This window comes from Trachypithecus francoisi, unplaced genomic scaffold, assembly GCF_009764315.1.
Source record: "Trachypithecus francoisi isolate TF-2019V2 unplaced genomic scaffold, Tfra_2.0 Lachesis_group4, whole genome shotgun sequence".
NCBI classification, from domain to species: Eukaryota; Metazoa; Chordata; class Mammalia; order Primates; family Cercopithecidae; genus Trachypithecus; species Trachypithecus francoisi.
In genome coordinates, this window is record NW_022681469.1 from 126,467,924 (window position 1) to 126,488,544 (window position 20,621).

Below are 20,621 nucleotides of genomic sequence, written 5' to 3' on the forward strand. Positions count from 1 at the left end.
AAGTTACTTAAACACTCGCCATCAGAGAAATGCAAATCAAAACCACAATGAGATACCATCTCACACCAGTTAGAATGGCAATCATTAAAAAAATCAGGAAAGAACAGGTGCTGGAGAGGATGTGGAGAAATAGGAACACTTTTACACTGTTGGTGGGACTGTAAACTGGTTCAACCATTGTGGAAAACAGTGTGGCGATTCCTCAAGGATCTAGAACTAGAAATACCATTCGACCCAGCCATCCCATTACTGGGGATATTCCCAAAGGATTATAAGTCATGCTGCTATAAAGACACATGCACACGTGTGTTTATTGCAGCTCTATTCACAATAGCAAAGACTTGGAATCAACCCAAATGTCCATCAGTGACAGACTGGATTAAGAAAATGTGGCACATACACACCATGGAATATTATGCAGCCATAAAAAAGGATGAGTTCATGTCCTTTGTAGGGACATGGATACAGCTGGAAACCATCATTCTCAGCAAACGATCGCAAGAACAGAAAACCAAATGCCACATGTTCTCACTCATAGGTGGGAATTGAACAATGAGATCACTTGGACACAGGAAGGGGAGCATCACACACCGGGTCCTGTTGTGGGGAGGGAGTGGGGGGAGGGATAGCATCAGGAGATATACCTAATGTAAATGATGAGTTAATGGGTGCAGCACACCAACATGGCACATGTATACATGTGTAACAAACCTGCACATTGTGCACATGTACCCTAGAACTTAAAGTATAATAAAAAAAAAAAAGAAAAGTTACTTAAATTCTCTGTTCTTTTGGTTGCACACCTGTAAAATGGGAGGAAGAAAATAATATTTGACTCGTGGTTTTTAAAATTTGAGATGTTATTTCTTTAATAAACAGCTGCTATCATTTCAGACCACTTGCTATTTAGGCACTTAGGAATTTTTCATTAGAAGGCATGTAAAGAAAGATGCTGGGCATTTGTAATGGATTTAACATTCATCATTTGAATGCCTGACGGACTCTCAGAGCTGTGATTTTACTAATGAATTTTTCAGAAGTCCCTTAGCTAGCAATGAGGCTAACCAGCCTCCTACTCTCACCATTCAGTGCTCTTTTGTTCTTATCTGTTTCTCTACAAACTTGGTTACTCTCACAAAGTAATAAAAACTTGCATTTCTTTTCTTTCCTTTTTAGAGACAGGGTCTTGCTCTGTCACTCAGGCTGCAATGCAGTGGTATGATCATGGCTCACTGTAGCTTCAAACCCCTGGGCTCAAGCAATACTCCCGCCTCTGCCTCCCAAGTAACTGGCACTACAGACGTACACCACCATGCAGAGCTAAATTTTTAATTTTTTTGTTGTAGGGATGGGATCGTGCTATGTTGCCCAGGATGATCTCAAACTCCTGTCTTCAAGACATCCTTCTGTCTCAGCCTCCCAAAGTGCTGGGATTATAGGTAGCCATGGGCTACCTGTGTCCAGCCCGCTATTTTCTTTCTTTTAAATAACAACTTTATTGAAATGTAGTTCACATACGATGCAGTTTATTTATCAAAGTATGCAATTCAGTGGTTTTTAGAATATTCATGGAGCTGTGATCTATCATCACAATCCATTTTAGAAACTTTCATTACCCTGTAGAGAAATCCACTGTTCTTAGCCACTAGCTAGTGGCTCACTGCAGCCTCGAACCGCTAGACACTCGTGATCCTTTTATTTCAGCCTCTTGAGAAGTTGGGACTACAGTCATACTCCACCACACTCAGCTAATTTCTTTAACTTTTAGTAGAGACAGGGTTTCACTATGTTGCCCAGGCTGGTTTCTAACTCCTGGACCCAAATGATCCAGCTGCCTTGGCCTCCCACACTGCTGGGATTATAGGTGTGAACCACCATGCCTGGTCCTCTCTCTCTTTTCTCTCTTCCCTTTCTTTGTTGATAGAGGGAAATATGTCATGTACCTGCTGTCCATCCAGTGACTGCCCATCAGTTCCATCACTTCACTGCTTGATCTGCAAACATAGATGTGGGTTCCTTAAATGCTTCCTCCGTCAGCTAGTACATGATTAAATGTTGTCAGCTTCCTCCGTCAGCTAGTACATGATTAAATGTTCTAGAGGGACCTTGTAAGAGACTTTTCTTTCTGGTTGTGGTGTGCGAATCTCCACAGGCACTGAGTTTCTTCAGTACCGGGCTCCTGCCCTGCACGGTGCTCAGCAGCACCCAGTGACCAGCAGTTTCTCTGCACCTGCCTGGGTGGTTTTGTAGTGAGACGACTGTTCGTTAATATCTTAATCTAGCATCATAGAGGATGGATTTTCAGCAAATTCCAGAGGACAGATTGCTAGCGTGTTCCACCATGTGGTAATGCAGCAATTCTGCTATTGAATTACCCAGGACTGTGCCCTCTCCAAGGGGGGCTGGATCTCAGCCCTAGTGGGGAGTCTTTTCCTTGATCTCAGTGTTGGGACAGTAGGGACAGTTACTGCCTGTTTTATCAGCTGGTCCTATACTTTTTTTTTGTTTGAGACAGGGTCTCTCTCTGTTGCCCAGGCTAAAGTGCAGTGGCAAAATCATGGTTCACTGCAGCCTTGACCACCCAGGTTCAAGCAATCCTCCCACCTCAGCCTCCCAAGTAGCTAGAACTACAAGTATGTGCCACCACACCCAGGTTTTTTGTTGTTGTTAGTTTGTTTGTTTGGGTAGAGACAGGGTCTCACTGTATTTCCCAGTCTGGTCTCAAACTCCTGGCCTCAAAGAATCCTCCTGCCTTGGCTTCCCAAATTGCTGAAATTGTAAACATGTGCCACCATGCCTGACCTCTGCTAGTCCTGTATTCTCTAGAGTTCTCTTTACTTTTTGGTAGCCAATCTCTCATTATGCTGTTGCCCTGTTATAATTAATAATTTTTTTGTTTAAATTTAACACTTTAAACTTTTGAGTGGTTTATGTCTCCTGTTTGGACTCTGACAAATACAGAATTGATGTTAGGAAGGGTCCCGGGAGATAGACTCACACAGATGGGATTTGGGCATAGGTTTGGTTATCCAAGGGGCAGTGCTGAGTTCCTTGCCATGGGACATGGGATGCTGGTGATTTCCAGGAAGTGACCTCACAATGACTCAAGCTACCACTTACTGTTGATTGTGATGAAATGCCAGCTGAGGCACATGCCTTGGGAGCTAAGTGGCTGCTGCACTTGATCACTATGAAGACTGGTGTGGGAAGGGTCCTTTTGGATGCACTTGAGCAGGGGCCCCGAATCCCTGGGTCACAGGCCTGTATTGGGCCACACAGCAGGAGGTGAGCAGTGGGTGGGTGAGTGCAGCTTCATCTGTATTTACAGCTGCTCCCCACATTACCACCTGATCTCTGTCTCCTGTCAGATCAGCGGCAACATTAGATTATCATGTGAGCACAAACCCTATTGTGACTGTGCATGCAAGGGATCTACCTTGCTCTGTCCTTATGAGAATCTAATGCCTGATAATCTATCACTATCTCCTATCACCCCCAGATGGGACCGTCTAGTTGCAGAAAAACAAGCTCAGGACTCCCACTGATTCTACATTATGGTAAGTTATATAATTATTTTGTTTTACGTTACAATGTAGTAATAATAGAAATAAAGTGCACAATAAATGTAATGTGCTTGATATATCCCAAAACTGACCTTCACTGCCCCCAGTCTGTGGAAAAACTGTCTTCCACAAAACTGGTCCCTGGTCCCCCAAAAACTGGGGACCGCTGCACTTGAGCACTTACAGAGAGAAAAACAAAAAGCTCAAGTTTTTACCTTTCAGCATAAGTCATGGTCTAAGATCCAGAGAGCTTCCATGATAGACCAAACACAATTCCTTATTTCTTATATCCACAGGGCTGATATTATTGGAAATCAAACACAAACTTAAATGTGTGGGTTGCTGAATTACAATGACAGTTGAATTCACTGTGTCACCAAGGTTCTCTTGAGAATGTTAGGGCACTAATAAGTGAAGAATGGGATCTTTTTGTTTTTTTCCTTTGTTTTTTTTTTTAAGACAGTCTCCCTGTGTTGCCCAGGCTGGAGCACAGTGGGGTGATCTCGGTTTACTGCAATCTCAACCTCCCGGACTCAAGCTATCCTCTCGCCTCAGCCTCTGGGGTAGCTGGGACCACAGGTACGAGCCACCATGCCCATGCCCAGCTAATTTTTGAGTTTTGTAGAGATGTGGTTTCATCACACTGCTCTGGCTGGTCTCAAACTCCTGGGCTCAAGCCATCCGCCCACCTTGGACTTCTCAAGTTTTGAGATTACAGGCAGGAGCCACTGTACCTGACCCTGTTCTCTTTTACACTGGTTTATTGTGAAGGCCTCCAGTTGTCTTCCTGTCTTCGAGGCTTTCTCACTTCGGCCTGTTCACTGAAGCCAGAGGAATTCTCCTAAAAGGCAAATTTGGGTCAAAATAGTTCTTGATTAAAACCTGCTGGTGACTGCCCATTGCCTTTAAGACAGAATCCAAACTAATTTGGCCACAGGGCCTAGTAAGAGCTGGTCTCCGCTCACCTTCCCAGTTTTATCGTGCACCACCCTCCCCATATGCCTACCCTCCAGCCACACGGAATGTCAGTTTCCTTGGGGGACTTTACTGGTCCTTCAGGACACCCTCTCCCTACCCCCATCATCACTCTTTCACTCTCATTGTTGCTCATCTTTAGCCTCAGCCGAGATGTCTCACCCCACTCTCTATGATGCAGCAAGAAGCCCCTTGGGAGCGTTTCAGTCCCACTCTGAACTTCTGTCATTGTGCTCATCACAGTCTGGTAAGTGTTGGCCTATGATTCCTAGATTAGTCCATTTTGCATTGCTATAAGGAAATACCTCAGGCTGGGTAGTTTATAAAGAAAAACAGTTTATTTGGCTCACAGTTCTGCAGACTATACAAGTAACATGGTGCCAGCCCGGGCACAGTGGCCCACACCTGTAATCCCAGCACTTTGGGACGCTGAGACAGGAGGATTGCTTGAGCCCAGAAGTTTGAAACCAGCCTGGGAAACATGGTGAGATCTTGTCTCTGCTAAAGATAAAACAAATAGCCAGGTATGATGGTGCACTGATGCATGCCTGTGGTTTCAGCTACTTGAAAGACTAAGGTAAAAAGATCTCTTTAGCCCAGGAGGTCAGGGTTGCAGTGAGCCATAATTATACCACTGCTCTCTAGCCTGAGTGTCAGAGTGAGACCCTGTCTCAGAAAAAAAAAAAAGCATAGTACCAGCATCCACTGGTGAGGACCTCAGGAGGCTTCCTCTCATGGCGGAAGGTAAAGGAGGAGCCGACATGTCACTTGTTGAGAAGAAGGAACAAGGAAGAGAGGAGGAGGTGCCAGGCTCTTTAAACAATCGGCTGTCACGTGAACTAGTAGAGAGAGAACTCACTCATTACCACGGGGAGGGCACCAAGCCATTCATGAGGGATCTGCCCCCATGACCCACAGACTCCCACCAGGCACCACCTCCAACATTAGGGATTTAATTTCAGTATGAGATTTGGAGGAGACAAACATTCAAACTCTATCAATTTCCTGCTACCCTATAAGCTCTGCAAGGGCAGAAATTGTTTTTTTGTTTTTCATTTTTTTTGAGACAGAGTTTCACTCTTGTTGCCCAGGCTGGAGTGCAGTGCCATGACCTCAGCTCACTGCAACCTCCGCCTCCTGGATTCAAGCGATTCTTCTGCCTCAGCCTTCCAAGTAGCTGTAACTGGGATTACAGGCATGTACAACCATGACCCGCTAATTTTGGTACTTTTAGTAGAGACAAGGTTTCACCATGTTCATCAGGCTGGTCTGGAACTCCTGACTTCAGATGATCCACCCGCCTCGGCTTCCCAAAGTGCTGGGATTACAGGCGTGAGCCACCATGCCCGGCCAAGATCAGAAACTCTTATACCTTGTTCACTGCTGTTTCCTGGGCACCTGTTATACTGCCTGGTATATAGTAGGAGCTCCAGAAATTTGTTAGGGCCTGATGTGTTGGCTCAAGCCTGTAATCCCAGCTCTTTGGGAGGTGGGGGCCAGAGGATTGCTTGTGCCTAGGAGTTCAAGGCCAGCCTGGGCAACATAGTGAGACCCTGTCTCTAGAAAAAATAATAAACTTGCCAGGAACGGTGGCACACCTGTAATCCCAGCACTTTGGGAGACCAAGGTGGGCAGATCACCTGAGGTCAGGAGTTCAAGACCAGCCTGGTGAACAGGGTAAAACCCCATCTCTACTAGAAATATAAAAATTAGTTGGGCATGGTGGCACATACCTGTAATCCCAGCTACTCGGGAGGCTGAGGAAAGAGAATCACTTGAACCCAGGAGGCAGAAGTTGCAGTGAGCCTTGATTATGCCACTGCACTCTAGCCTGGGCGACAGAGCCAGGCTCCGTCTGAAAAAAAAAGAAAAAATAATAAATTTAGCTGGGTGCGATGTTACATGGCTGTAATCCCAACTACTTGGGAGGCTAAGGTGGGAGGATCACTTGAGCCCGGATGATGGAAGCTGCAGTGAGCCATAACAAAGCTGCAGTGAGCCATAATCATCCTGCTGTACTTCAGCCTGTTTGACAGAGGGGGACTCCGTCTCAAAAAAAGTAAAAAAAACAAACAAACAAACAAAAAATAGAGAGATAAGGAAATATTCGTTGGGAAAATAAAAAAAAGAGTGAACAAGCAAAGTGTCAGGAGAGTACTGTGAATGTGGGTCATGTCAGTAGAGTGTAAGGACTTGGGCAGGAGCAGCTGGACTTGAAAAGCAGGTTGGTGGAGACCAGGTCATTCTTCGTAAGCAGTTTGCCCTGTAGCATGTAGATCACATATCCCACACTGGCTGCTGGCGACTGAACTGGGCTTTCTATTTCTGTGTTTGGTTTGACCATCACAGTGTTGAAGAATTATTGAAGTGCAGTTTGCAAGGTTTGAAAACCTTGCAGTATGTGCAGTTTCCCCTGGCCTCGTTCCCTCATGTAGGTTGCCTGACCTGCTGAGACCTGTGTTTGCTATCCCTGCAGATCAGTGGGTAGGAGGTGATTTAAGAAGGAAGATTTAATATATGAGTTATAGAAAGATAAATAGACTGGGCGCAGTGGCTAAAGCCTGTAATCCTAGCACTTTGGGTGGCCAAGGTGGGAGAATTAGTTTGACCCAGGAGTTCAGGAGCAGTCTGGGCCACATAGTGAGACCCCATCTCTACAAAAAAATTAAGAATTAGCCAGGCATGGTGGCATTCACCTGTAATCCCAGCTACTCGGGAGGCTGAAGTGGGAGGATAGCTCGAGCCCAGGAGTTTAAAGCTGCAGTAAGCGGTGCTCTTGACACTGCATTCCAGTCTGAGTGACAGAGCAAGACCCTATCTCAGAAAAAAAAAAAAAAAAAAAGCAAGAAAGAAATAGATCCAGCATTGGTGGGAGTGTGCTTTAAAATTTTTTTTTCTTTACGTTTTTTATATTCTAGCAGGCTGGTCCATTCTCTCCTCTTTAATTTCTCAAACATAAAGCGCCCTGCCAAAATCTCAAGTTGGATCTGCAGTAGGTCACCATTAACTCAGCAGCCTGCTATGTTGTGAGTCCTCATGCCAGGAACTGTGCGGGATACAGAATGTAAGAGAAGGCTGGAATAGAGCATCTCCGGGGGAAACAAGAGCCAGGGATACAGTGGTGCCCCATGGAGACATCCAGCTGGTGTTTGGTAGTGCCTTGTGGAAAGGCTGTACTTTGGTAAGGTCTCCACATCTGCAATGTGGCCTTCAGTATTGTATGTCCCCAAACTCCAGGTTTTTACATTCCCTGCATAGGTCAGGGTCGTAGGGAGTGAATCCTCCTAGCAAAACTCCCTGGTTTTTAAGGCAGGTGTTCCAGTTATTAATTGACAAAAGAGGCATATTTTTCCTCTTGTAACCTGATGATTTGGACTCCCTTTCCACATAAATGTTCTTGGAAAACTAAGCAGAGGATGAGGGAAAGGCTGTGAACAAGCTTGCTGGTCCCTCCCTGTCCTAAAAAAGAGCATACCTCTGTGTAACCAGAAGACTTTTCACTAGTCAAAGCTGGGCAGACTGGGACGAGGGTGTGCGTGTGTTGAGGCAGGGTCTCTTGTCACCCAGGCTGGAGTGCAGTGGTGAGATTAGAGCTCACTGTAGCTTCCACTTCTGCAGCTTCCACTTTGATCCTCCCACTTCAGCCTGCAGAGTAGCTGGGACTATAGGAATGTGCCAACACACCCAGCTCGTTTTCTAATTTTTTGTAGAGATGAGGTTTCACTGTGTTGCCCAGGCTGGATTTGAACTTCTAGCCTCATGGGATCCTCCTGCCTTAGTCTCCTGATGGGCTGGGGTTATAGGTATGAGCCACCTCACCTGACCTGCAGTGAGTTTTCAACAATGTGATTCCTCTTTTACAGAACCACCTAAGCTGAAGATTCCCTTGAGAACAAGGGCAAGCCTGTGGTTTCATGGCCTTTCTTCCATTTGTGGTTCTTGCCAAGTGGAATTTAAATGACCTCTTATCAAGATGGATAAACCCAAGTTTCCCAGTGCTGGAATATAGAAAACGGATGGACAAGTAAGTCCCACTCAGCACCCGTAGCCCAGACATGGGAACCTCAATACACCTGGGCCCCAGACATCACTTTTCATTGTGAGTAGCTCAGATATGACACTTTTGGTTGTTAAATACCCACTGGCAATATTTTATATAACAGCAAGTGAAGGAAGAAATAGTCACCAAAACATTTTCTGCTCCCAGTTCCAACATTAATTGGATGAGATGATTATTTTGTGAAGACTTTTCATATAGCACAGTCCTGGCCAAATCTTCAAGTGAACAGAAAAATTCTATTAAAAAGTCAATCTTCTATCTCACTCTGTTGCCCAAACTGGAGTGCAGTGGTGCAATTGTGGCTCACTGCAGCCACAACTTCCTGGGCACAATCAGTCCTCCCACCTCAGCCTCCCAAAGTGCTGGAATTATAAGCAGACAGCCACCATGCCTGAAAGTTCGACAGTTTACATCAAGTGTAATAAGAATGCTCATGTCCTGTGACTCACAGTAATCTCACTTTTGGAAATACCATCTTTGGATATAATTCAACCTAAACAAAAGGTCATATGCACACAGTGAAAATCCGGGTGTAATTTTGTTTCTCTCTTTTTTTTTTTTTTTTAAAAGGAATGCTTCACAAATTTGCATGTCTTTCTTGCACAGAGGCCATGCCAATCTCTCTATTGTTCCAACTTTAGTATATGTGCTACCGAAGCAAGCATGAGTAATTTAAAGAGAGTGGTTAAGTGGAATAAGGAAGAGTTACGGGGAATTTAAAAATCTGTGGTATTTATAGGCACCTAGTAACAGCTCAGTAAATATTAGCTGCTACTTTTATTATTTTTATGGTAATTCCACTCAATTAAAAACTGTCATTAAAAATTACCATTGTGATGGAACATAATGTATCCTACAGTATAATTGTAAAAACAGATACAATTTGTCCCTTGGTATATGGGGGGGATTAGTTCTAGCTCTCCCATTTCTGTGTACACCAAAATCCACCCATACTCACTGCAGCCTAGAATTTTCAGGTTCAAGGGATCTTCCCACGCCAGACTCCAAAGTAGCTGGAACTACAGGTGTGCATCACCACCACACCTGGCTGATTTTTTTCTTTTGTTTAGTAGACACAGGGTCTCACTACATTGCCCAGGCTGTGGTCTCCAACTCCTGTCCTCAAGCGATCCTCCTGCCTAGGCTTCCCAAATTGCTGGGATTACAGGCATGAGCCACCATGCCTGGCCTTTGCTAGTTCTGTATTCTCTAGAGTTGTCTTTAGTTTGTGCTAGTGTGTCACTCATTACGCCGATCCTCTGTTATAATTAATATTTTTTATATTAAATTTACATTTTTTTTTAACTTTTTTTTTTTGGTACTGGGTCGCACTCGATCACCCGGGCTAAAGTGCAGTGGCACGATCTCTGCTCACTGCTACCTCCGAATTTCCCGGGCTCAAGCAATTCTCCTTCCTCAGCCTCCCGAGTAGCTAGGATTACAGGTATGTGCCACCACGCCTGGCTAATTTTTGTGTTTTTTTGTAGAGACGGTGTTTCGTCATGTTTTCCAGGCTGGTCTCAAACTCCTGAGCTCAAAGCGATCACCTGCCTTGGCCTCCCAAAGTGCTGGGATTACAGGTGTGAGCCACTGTGCCCATTTTAGTTTAAACCTCTGAGTGGTTTACATCTCCTGATTCGACTCCTAGAAATACAGAATTGTTGCCTGGAAGGAGATAGACTCACACAGATTGGATTTGGGCATAGGTTTGGTTATCCAAGGAGTGGTGCTGAGCTCCTTGCCAGTGGGACATGGGATGCTGGTGATTTCTAGGAAGTGATCTCATAATGACTCAAGCTACCACTTACTGTTGATTGTGATGAAATGCCAGCCGAGGCATATGCCATGCAAGCTAAGGGGTGCTACACTTGACCACTGCGGCAGTATAGATGAATCTGAAGAATGGTATGGGATGGGTACTTTCGAATGCAGTCGAGCAGGGTCTCCAACCACAGGGCCACAGAGCCGGAGGTGAGCAGCAGGCGAGTGAGGGGAAACTTCATCTGTATTTATAGCCCCTCCCATCGCTCACATGACCACCTGAGCACCATGGCCTGTCAGATCAGCGGCAGCATTAGATTCTCATAGGAGCACGAACCCTGTTGTGAACTGTGCATGTGAGGGATCTAGGTTGCGTGCTCCTTATGAGAATCTAGTGCCTGTTTCTCCCATCGCCCCAAATGGACCTTCTAGTTGCAGGAAAATAAGTTCAGAGATCCCACTGATTGTACATTATCATGAGTTGTAGAATTATTTCATTGTATATTACAATGCAATAATAATAGAAATAAAGTGCACAATATAGGTAATGCACTTCAATCATCCTGAAATCATTTCCTCCACCCCCAGTCTGTGGAAAAAATTGCCTTTCACAAATTCACTGTTTTCTGTGTGGAGACAGGGTCTTAATATGTTACCCAGGCTGATCTCAAACTGCTGGCCTCCAGTAATCCACCCCTCTCAGCCTCCCAAAGTGTTGAGATTATAGGCGTAAGCCACCACGCTCAACCAAGACTGAGTTTCTTAAACCAAATAAAAATTAGGTGAGATTACTTGAACCCAGGAGGTCGAGGCTGCAGTGAGCCCTGATTGCACCACTGCACTCTAGCCTAGGTAACAGAATGAGACTCTGTCTCAAAAAAAAAAAAAAAAAACATAAAATAAAATAAGTGAATTAGACCAGGCACGGTGGTTCATGCCTATAATCCCAGCACTTTGGGAGGCTAAGGCAGGCAGATCACAAGGTCAGGAGATTGAGACCATCCTGGGTAACACAATGAAACCCCGTCTGTACTAAAAGTACAAAAAATTAACCAGGTGTGGTGGCGGGTGCCTGTAGTCCCAGCTACTCAGGAGGCTAAGGCAGGAGAATGGCGTGAACCTGGGAAATTCGGAGCTTGCAGTGAGCTGAGATCGTGCCACTGTACTCCAGCCTGGGCGACAGAGAAAGACTCCATCTCAAAAAAACAAACAAACAAACAAACAAAATATTAACCCTTGATGAAGTTCCCAGTAATTCTTTCCTTCCTGTTTCCCATAAACCTTTGATTTTTGTTTGCTTTTCACATACCATTTAAAACGTTTAAGAACTTGTGTCTGTTTATATCATCCCCCCCTTTTTTTAAAAGAATATCTTTTTGTCATTTCCAGCTGGATCTACCATGAAAGACTTCAGAGTCCAGGAAGAGAGACTGACTGGGCAGCATGTTATTCAGGTACAAAAAGACTTGGACTGGCCGGGCGCGGTGGCTCAAGCCTGTAATCCCAGCACTTTGGGAGGCCGAGACGCGTGGATCACGAGGTCAGGAGATTGAGACCATCCTGGCTAACACGGTGAAACCCCGTCTCTACTAAAAAAAAAAAAAAAAAAAATACAAAAAGACTTGGACTATGACTCAAAAATGGTCAAATAACAGTACATGCATCAAATGCAATGGGAAGCTCTTCCACAGGGTGAGAGAAGCTTCCAGTTAAAGCGACATTGAAGCTGGATCCTGAAAGATGAGGAAGAGCTGTATGAGAGTGGGGAGGGAAGGGGGAGGTGGAGGGATGGGGAATGGGCTGGGATGGGATGGAGGGAGCTGCTCAGGCAGGGAAACCAGCACTGTAAAGACCTGCACAATGAAGATGGCACATTTCGTTCAGGGAATGGTGAATTAAGTGTGGTGGGAGTGCTTTGGAGAGACAGTAATTTGCTTGTATGGAATTTTGCCTGAGAGAATTCATTACAATTTCTAATCTGTTGATGTTATCATGCATCACTGTCCTTGTCAGATAGTTTGGAATAGGTATAATGATCACACTAACACCAAGCATAGTATTTTATTAGTTCTCACAAAATCACAGGTAGGTGCCACAGTTATCCCCATTTTATGAATGAAGTGATGAAGACTTAGGGATAATGAGTGATTTGCCCAAGCTCACCTGGATATTAAGACTGAGTCAAATGTCAGGTCTGATCTGACTTTAATGCTTGCTTTGTTCATGAGCACCACGTGTTGCCTCTCCTATGCAGTTAAGCAGGTAGACAGGTGAAAGAAAAGCCCGTGTTTGTCTCTCCTCACACACTTCTGACTGAATGTGTGTGTGGAGTTTCTACACCAAATTCTCCAATGCTCTGGATATTAACTGGATATCCCACAATTTTATTCTGACACTACCTGGAGTTGGCACAGACCCCACAGATGAGGGGCTCAGTCCCACGAGACCACCCTCATTTCAGATGCCAATGGCAAGTCCTGGGTTGTCACCTGTACTTTTGACCAACCTGTCACAAATCAGGGGTTCCCATGACCGCCTTCTTGGGTTTAATCATTTGCTAGAACCGCTTACAGAACTCACAAAAACAGTTTATTTTCTTTTTTTCTGAGAGACAGGGTCTCATTTTATTGCCCAGGCTGGTGTGCAGTGGTGCAGTCATAGGTCACTGCAGCCTCGACTGCCTGGGCTCAAGTGGTCCTCCCACCTCAGCCTCCCTAGTAGCTGAGACTACACACCTGCACCACTATATCTGGCTAATTTATTTTTTGTAGAGTTGGGGTCTTGTTATGTTGCACAGGTTGGCCACAAATTCCTGGGCACAAGCGATCCTCCCACCTCAGCCTCTTTGAAGTGCTGGGATTACAGATGTGAGCCACCACATCGGGCCAGTTCATTTCCTATTACTGGTTCATTGTAAAGGATGCATCGCAGAAACAGCCAATGAAAGAGATATATGTGCCAGATGCAGTGGCTCACGCTGTAATCCCAGCACTTGGGAGGCCGAGGTGGGAGGATTGCTTAAACTCAGGGGTTTGAGACCAGCCTGGGCAACATGGTGAAACCCTGTCTCTGTAAAAAATTTTTAAAAAGCTGAGCACAGTGGCTCAAGCCTGCAATCCCAGCACTTTGGGAGGCCAAGGTGGATGAATCACAAGGTCAGGAGTTTGAGACCAGTCTGACCAACATCGTGAAACCCTATCTACTAAAAATGCAAAAATTAGCCAGGCGTGGTGGCGCGCACCTGTGATTCTAGCTACTCAGGAGATTGAGGCAGGAGAATCGCTTGAATCCGGGGGTGGAGGTTGCAGTGAGCTGAGATCACATCACTGCACTTTAGCCTGGGTGACAGAACTAGACTCTGTCTCAATAAATAAATAAATAACCGAGTGCGGTGGTGTGCACCTGTAGTTCTGTAGCAGGATGAGCTGCAGACAAAACCTCTCAGACACTGAGTTGTAGAAGGAAGGGCTTTATTCATCTGGGAGCATCGGCAAGCTACTGCCTTAAAATCTGAGCTCCCTGAGTGCACAATTTCTGTCCCTTTTAAGGACTCACAGCACTAAAGATTTCACATGAAAGGGTCATAATTGATTTGAGCAAGCAGGGGCTACGTGACAGGGGCTGCATGCACTGGTGGTCAGAGAGAAACAGAACAGGGCAGGGAGTTTCACAGTGTTTTTCTACACAATGTCTGGAATCTATGAATAACATCGGTTTCTAAGTTATGAGTTGATTTTTTAACTACTGGGTTTAGGCCAGGCAGGCCCAAGCCTGGTTTTGGGCCTGGCGCCAGGCTGCCTGTCTTTGGTTTTACTTCCTTGTTTTTTCTTAAAACAGGTACTGAGTATAAAACAATATGAGAGGGTCTCTCTTTCCTCAGTTCCAGTTACTACAGAACTAGACTCCATCTCACTAAATAAATAAATAACCGAGTGCACAGTGGTGTGCACCTGTAGTTCCAGTTACTAGGGAAGCTGAGGTGGGAGGATGTTTTGATCTGGGGACTGGGGAGGCTTAGGTTGCAGTGAGCTACAATTGTGCCACTGCACTCCAGCCTGTGCCACTCCTGCACTCTAGCCTGGATAAAAGAGCCAGACCCTTTCTCCAAAAAAAAAAAAAAAAAAAAAAAAAAAGATGTCCAGGGCAAGGTAAGTGGGGAGGGGCACAGAGCTCACATGCACTATTGAACATGCTACACTCCCAGCATCTCCTGTGTTCAGCAGCCCGGAAGCTCTGCAATCCTGTTGTTCAGGGTATTTATGGAGGCTTTATTATGCAAGCACGATTGATAAAATCCTTGGCTATTGGTGACTCCAGTCCCACTTCCCTCCTGGAGTTAAGCGGGTGAGGCTGAAAGTTCCAAGCCTCTAATCATCTGGTTGCTTCCTCTGGCAGTCAGCCTTCCTCCTGAAGAAATCTAGGAGCTTGCAGCCACCCGTTCATCTCAACAACATCCCCAAATGCATTCTTATCATGCTGGAGATCCCAGAGTTCTTAGAGGCTCTTGTGTTAGAAACCTGGGACCAAGACCAAATATTAAAACAAAAGATGCTCCTATCACCTCTATCACTGAGGTCTTTATAAGGACTTTAGAAACCCTGTACCAGGAACCAGGGACAGAGACCAAATATATTTTTCTTTTCTTTTCTTGAGACAAAATCTCCCCGTGTCATCCAGGCTGGAGTGCAGTGATGTGATCATAGCTCACTATAGCTTTGACCTCCTGAGCTCAAGCAATCCTCCCACCTCAGCCTCCCAAGTAGCTGGGACTACACACGCATGTCACCCATGCCCAGCTCATTTTTGTAGAGATGAAATTTAGTTATGTCGCCCAGGCTGATCTGAAAGTCCTGGGCTAAAGCGATCATCTCACGTCAGCCTTTCAAATAGCTGGGAGTACAGGCACATACCACTATGTCTGGCTGATATTTATTTTTATTTTTTTTGTAGAGGTGGGGTCTCACTATGTTGTCCAGGCTAGTTTCAAACTCTGGGCCTCAAGTTTTCCTCCTGCTTTGACCTCCCCAAGTGTTGGAATTATGTGTGGAAGCCACCATGCCCAGCAATTACAAGGATTTTTTTTTTTTTTTTTTGAGACGGAGTTTCACTCTTGTTGCCCAGGCTGGAGTGCAATGGTGCGATCTTGGCTTACCGCAGCCTCCGCCTCCTGGGTTCAAGCAATTCTCCTGCCTCAGCCTCCAGAGTAGCTGGGAATATAGGCATGCGCCACTACGCCCGGCTAATTTTTGTGTTTTTAGTAGAGACGGGGTTTCTTTCTGTTGGTCAGGCTGGTCTTGAACTCCCGACCTCAGGTGAATCACAAGGATCTTTATGAAAGAAAGAGGGTAGGAGAGTCAGAATTGGAGCAGGAGATGTGGTGATGGAAGCCGAGGTCAGAGAGGGAGATTTGAAGATGCTTCACTTCTGGCTTTGAAGATGGAGTCGGGCCATGATCCAAGAAATGAGGTGGCTTCTAGAAGCTGGAAAAGCCAAGAGAACACAGTAGAGCATCCAGAAGGAATGCAGCCCTGCTGACACCTTGACTTTAGCCTTAATAGACCTAGTTTGGGCTTCTGGCCCCCAGAATTGTAAGATGGTTGATTTGTGGTGTTTTTAGCCACTAAATGTAGGAAAGTTTGTTGCAGCCACAAGAAGAAATTAACATGAAGCCAGGCATGGTGGCTCATGCCTGTAATCTCAGCACTTTAGGAATTTAGGCAGGAAGATCACTTGAGACCAGGAATTCAAGACCAGCCTGTGCAACATAGTGAGACCTTGTGTCTACAAAAAATTTTAAAAATGGCCAGGCATGGTGGCTTATGCCTGTAATCCCAGCACTTTGGAAGGCCGAGGCGGGTGGATCACCTGAGGTCAGGTGTTTGAGACCAGCCTGGCCAGCATTGTGAAACGCCATCTCTACTAAAAATACAAAACTTAGCTGGGCGTGGTGGCACGTGCCTGTAATCCCAGCTACTTGAGAGGCTGAGGCAGGAGGATTACTTGAATCTGGGAGGTGGAGGTTGCAGTGAGCTGGGATTGCACCATTGTACTTCAGCCTGGGCAAGAAGAGTGAAACTTCGTCTCAAAATAAAATAAAATAAAATTCTAAAAAAATTAATTAGGCATGATGGCATGAACCTGTCTGTAGTCCCAGCTACTAGGGAGGCTGAGGTGGGAGGAGCGCTTGAGCCTGGGAATTTGGGGTGGCAGTGAGCTGTGACTGTGCTACTGCACTCCAGCCTTGGTGACAGAGTGAGATCTTGTCAAAAAAAAAAAAAAGAGGAAGGAAGAGAGGTGGGGGGAGGGAGGGAGGTGGGGGGAGGGAGGGAGGTGGGGGGAATGAAGGGAAGGAAAGAAAGAAGGAAGGAAGAAATTAGCATGGTGGGCATGAGGACAGATGGCAATGTTAAATAAAATGGTCAGGGGTGGCCTCCTAAGTGAAAATTAAGCCAAGACTTGAAGGAGGGGAAGGAGCTGGCCGAGGTGCTGAGGGAAGAGGCCTGTAGGCAGAAACAACGGAATAAAGTGTCTGAGGTGTGTCTGAGGTTCTGGAAGGAGGTCAGTGGAGCAGAAGGAGAGAGGGAGAGAATTAGGGCAGGAGACCAGGGAGTTGCTGGGCTAGGATCAGCACAGATCATGTAAGCCCTGGGAGGTTATTGCTGGGGCTTTGGCTTTTACTCTGACTGAGATGGGAACTGCAGGAGGGTTCTGAGCAGAGAGGCGACATGATCTCTCCCCCGATTTAAAAGCATTCTCTGGCTGCTGAGTTGAGAAAGACTGTGGGAAGATTTGGGTAAAAGCATGGGGGCCAAGCTGCGGCAACATCCAGGCGAGAGATGATAGTGGTCCTGACCAGGGTCATAGTGGTGGTGAGAGATGGTCAGAAGAGAGAAGCAGGGGAGGAGGCCAGGGAGTTGCTGGGTGGGGATCTTCAATACATGTTGAAGACACAACAGGATTTCCTGACAGACTGGATGTGGAGTGTGAGAGAAGGCAGGGGTCAAAGTTGAGATAGATTCTTACTGAATTATTAAGTAATTAAAAAAAAAAAAAAACACTACTGCCTTTCCCAGTCCTATTAAGTATGGGATGCTAGATTAAAGAAATCTCTTTAGGCTCATTGCAGTGGCTCATGCCTGTAGTCCCAGCTGTTTGGGAGGCAGAGATGGGAGTATCTTTTAAGGGCAGGAGTTCGAGACCAGCCTGGGCAACATAGCAAGACCTCCTCTCTATAAAAATATTTTTCAAAATTTAATAAAATGAAATAAATGTAGCTAGGTATGGTGATGTGTACTTATAGTCCCAGCTACTCAGGAGGCTGAGGTGGGCAGATCTCTTGAGGTCAGGCGTTTGAGGCCAGCTTGGGCAACATAGCAAGACCCCTCACTCTACAAAAAATTAAAAAAATAGCCAGGTGTGGTGGCACTCAACTGTGGTACCAGCCAGTGGGGAGCTGAGGCAGGAAGATGGCTTGAGCCCAGAAGGTCGAGGCTGCAGTGAGCTATAAGTGCACACACAACTGCATTCCAGTCTGGGCGACAGAGCAGGACCCTGTCTCACAATACAAATAGAATATAAATAAAATATGTGAAACCACAAGTTAGAGGGCTGTAGCCCTTGCAACCCCGGAGCCGTGCAGTGGGGTTTGCATCGCTGGGAATGAGGAGACCCTTGCCCAGTGTTGTTGCCTGACAAATCAGTGTTTTAAAAAATATATTAATCTGTTGGGAGGCCGAAGTGGGCGGATCATGAGGTCAGGAGATCTAGATCATCCTGGCTAACACCGGGAAACCCTATCTCTAATAAAAACACAAAAAAATTATCTGGGCATGGCAGTGGGTGTCTGTAGTCCCAGCTCCTGGGGAGGCTGAGGCAGGAGAATGGCGTGAACCTGGGAGACGGAACTTGCAGTGAGCGGAGATTGCGCCACTGCACTCCAGCTTGGGGGACAGAGCGAGACTCTGTCTCAAAAACAAAACAAAACAAAACAAAACAAAACAAAAAAATATATATATATACACACACACACACATTAATACATATATATTAATTGGTTTGGGCGCAATGGCTCAAGCCTGTAATCTCAGCACTTTGGGAGACCGAGGTGATCACCTGAGGTCAGGATTTCAAGACCAGCCTGGCCAACATGGTGAAACCACATCTCTACTAAAAATACACAAAATGAGCCAGGCATGGTGGTGGGCGCCAGTAATCCCAGCTACTTGGGAGGCTGAGCCAGGAGAATTGCTTGAACCCAGGTGGTGGAGGGTGCAGTGAGTCAAGATTGTGCCACTTCACTCCAGTGTGGGTGAAAGTCAGACTTTGTTTCCAAAAAAAAAAAAAAAAAACAGTATTACTTATGTCAACATGTATCAGTTTTATTATTCATATGTAATGAATATATCTATTTTAAAAATTTGTCCTGCATTATAACAACATAAAATGGTTTTATTAATATGTAATGAATAATATTTTTAAAAATTTGTCTTCTTTTCTAATTTTAATATAATTATTTATATAAAGAAAAAGTCTTAAAAGATCTTCAATAGAGTTAAAAAAATGTAAAGGGATGCTAGACCCCAAAATAGTTTAGACGTATTCAGAGTAAGCTACATACAACTTACTACTTTACCTATTTTCTTTCTTTTTTTTGTTGTTTTTTTTGTTTTAGGAGATGGGGTCTCCTCTGCAACCCAGCTGGAGTACAGTGGTGCAATCACAGCTCACTGAACTCCGGGGCTAAGGCTCCTCCTGCCTCAGCCTCCTGAGTAGCTAGGACTGTAGGTATACATGATGATACCTGGCTAATTTTTAAATTGTTTTGTAGACATGGGGTCTCACTTTGTTGGCCAGGCTGGTGTCAAACTCCTGGCCTCGAGTGACCCTTCCACCCCTGCCTCCTATCCTAGAGGTATGAGCCACCCCAACAAGTACTTGTTCAAATTTCTAAAAAAATAAAAAATTTCTAAAGTAAGGCTGTGGGATGATGGCTGGAAGATCAAAGTAGAAAAACAGAAGAATAAGTTCTAATGACTTACACATATTCTTTTGACAGCAAGAAGAACTTTTAGTAGATACATTCCTTACAAACAAACAGAAAGCAAATACAATGTTATACAGGAACTTAAACACACACTGTACAATATTCCCACTTTGCTGATGTCAGTTATGGAAATTCTTTGTGGTTTACTTCACTATCGCTCTCAGTATTTTGCTTCTCTCATCATTTTTATCAACTTCCTCATCTGCTAACTTCTCTCCAAGGTATGTCATATGGTGACATACTGCTGCTGCACGAACATGGCCAGTGTCATCCTATTAAACACATAGAATCCTTCCCTAACCCTCTGTCTCTGTGTTTTGCATTTTTCTTACCTTTACTGTCAGAAACTCCAGAAAGTCAACTGTACTAATTGATCACCAATTGCTTCATTAATCTATACTTTGCTTATATGGAATTTTGCCCAACAGACGTCATTACAATTTCTAACCTTTTTTTTTTTTTTTTCTGAGACAGGGTCTTGCTCTATTGTCTAGGCTGGAGTGGCAGTGGTGCTATCACAGCTGACTGCATCCTCAACCTTTCAGGATCAAGCATGCCTCCCACCTCAGCCTTTCAAGTGACTGAGACTGTATGTGCTTGCCATGATGCCCAAGTAATATTTGGACTTTTCCTATACGTGGGTTCCAAAGGGCTGACTGCAAAACGTGAGTATGCATGAATTTTGGTATATGCAGAAATGGGGGGGTGGAACGAATCCTCTCTGTATACCGAGGGACAACTGTATATGTTTTTACAATTATGCTGTAGGACACATATTGTTCCACAGCCTTGAAAATGATAATTTTTAATGACAAATAATTTTGAATTTAGTGATATAATATAATAAAAGTAGCAGGTGGACAGGTGTGGTGGCTCACACCGGTAATCACAACACTTTGGGAGGCTGAGGCAGGAGGATGGCTTCAGGCCAAGAGTTTGAGACGGGCCTCAGAAACCAAGGGAGTTACCATCCCTACAGAAATACACATGAATTAGCCTCGTGTGGTGGCATGTTCCTGTAGTTCCAGCTACTTGGGAGGCTGCTGTGGGAGGATCACTTGAGCCCAGGGAGGTTGAGACTGCAGTGAGTCATGATCAGGCCTCTGCACTCCAGCCTGGGTGACAGAGTGAGACCCTGTCTTAAAACAACAAAAAAGGGCCGGGCGCGGTGGCTCAAGCCTGTAATCCCAGCGCTTTGGGAGGCCGAGACGGGCGGATC

At 45.2% G+C, this 20,621-nt stretch overlaps 1 protein-coding gene, 1 long non-coding RNA gene and 1 pseudogene across 14 annotated transcripts in view; 1 reads left to right on the forward strand and 2 right to left on the reverse strand.

The window, feature by feature from the left end:
• The window catches only part of RABGEF1 (RAB guanine nucleotide exchange factor 1), a 1,203,668-nt gene that overhangs the window by 281,639 nt on the left and 901,408 nt on the right, over nt 1–20,621 (reverse strand). The gene's annotated exons all lie outside the window — the stretch shown is intronic.
• Nucleotides 4,102–20,497, forward strand: LOC117072935. Of its 2 annotated transcripts, none has more exons than XR_004433021.1 (5): nt 4,102–4,142; nt 4,681–4,785; nt 8,402–8,637; nt 11,749–11,813; nt 19,877–20,497. It is a non-coding gene; the product is annotated as an uncharacterized LOC117072935 (long non-coding RNA). The 2 variants fall into 2 exon arrangements; XR_004433020.1 differs by having other exon boundaries at nt 8,402–8,562.
• On the reverse strand, nt 9,164–9,263 carry LOC117073830 (annotated as a pseudogene).